The sequence below is a fragment of the Mandrillus leucophaeus genome, unplaced genomic scaffold (genome assembly GCF_000951045.1).
Source record: "Mandrillus leucophaeus isolate KB7577 unplaced genomic scaffold, Mleu.le_1.0 Scaffold1, whole genome shotgun sequence".
NCBI lineage: Eukaryota > Metazoa > Chordata > Mammalia > Primates > Cercopithecidae > Mandrillus > Mandrillus leucophaeus.
Window position 1 is genome coordinate 16,387,776 of NW_012098097.1, and position 1,128 is coordinate 16,388,903.

Consider the following 1,128-nt stretch of genomic DNA (forward strand, 5'->3'; position numbering starts at 1 on the left):
GGAGGTTGCAGTGAGCTGAGATTGCACCACTGCACTCCAGCCTGGGTGACAGAGTGAGACTCTGTCTCAAAAAAAAAAAGGAGGCACTAACCGAAAAAAGGAGGCAGTAACGTGCTACAACACACACAAACCTTGAAAACACACGATGCTCAGCAGCAGAAGCAAGTCTCGAAAGACTCTATACTGTATGAGTCCATTTACATGGAATGTCCAAAATAAGCAGATTCATCCACACAGACTGTGGATCGGTGGTCGTCAGGGGCTGGGTGGGATGTGGGGAGTGACTGCTAATCGGGAGGGGGTTTCCTTCCCTTTCGGGATGGTGAAAATGTTTCAGAACTAGACAGAGGTAAGGGTTACATAATATTGCAAATGTACTAAAATTAACTGAATTGTATACTTTCAAATAGTTAAAATGATGAATTTTGTTATGTAAATTTTGCCTACATTAAAAAAAAAGTCCAGGCGCAGTGGCTCACGCCTGTAATCCCAGCACTTTGGGAGGCCGAGGTGGGTGGATCACAAGGTCAGGAGTTCGAGACCAGCCTGGGCAAAAAGGTGAAACCCCCGTCTTTGCTAAAAAATATAAAAATTAGCCCGGTGTGGTCGTGCGCACCTGTAGTCCCAGCTCTCGGGAGGCTGAGGCAGGAGAATCACTGGAACCTGGGAGGCAGAGGTTGCAGTGAGCCAAGATCGTGCCACTGCACTCCAGCCTGGGCAACAGAGTGAGACTTCATCTCAAAAAAAAAAATTAATTAAATTAAATTTTTAAAAAACCCAACCCCGGCAACTAGTGAGACCTTGTCTCGACAAAAAAATAAAAAATTAGCCAGGTGTGGTGGCTCACACCTATAGTTCAAGCTACCCAGGAGGCTGAGGCAAGAGGATGGCTTGACTACAGGAGTTTCAGACCAGCCTGGGCAACATGGCGAAATCCCATCTCTACAAAGAATATAAAGCTTAGCCCAGCGTGGTGGTGTGCACCTGTGATCCCAGCTACTCTGGAGGCTGAAGTGGGAGGACTGCTTGAGCCCTGGAGTTTGAGGCTTCAGTGAGCTGAGATTGCGTCACTGCACTCCGGCCTAGGCCACAGCAAGACTCTGTCTCAACAACAACAAAACAAGAGGC

At 47.5% G+C, this 1,128-nt stretch overlaps 1 protein-coding gene across 1 annotated transcript in view; it reads right to left on the minus strand.

The window, feature by feature from the left end:
- Positions 1 to 711, minus strand: part of CSNK1D (casein kinase 1, delta) — a 39,192-nt gene extending 38,481 nt beyond the window's left edge. Inside the window, exon 1 of the mRNA XM_011998526.1 lies at positions 664 to 711. The gene's annotated coding sequence lies outside the window, so the exon portion shown is untranslated. The remainder of the gene's footprint in view (positions 1 to 663) is intronic.
- Positions 712 to 1,128: the final 417 nt, after the last annotated feature.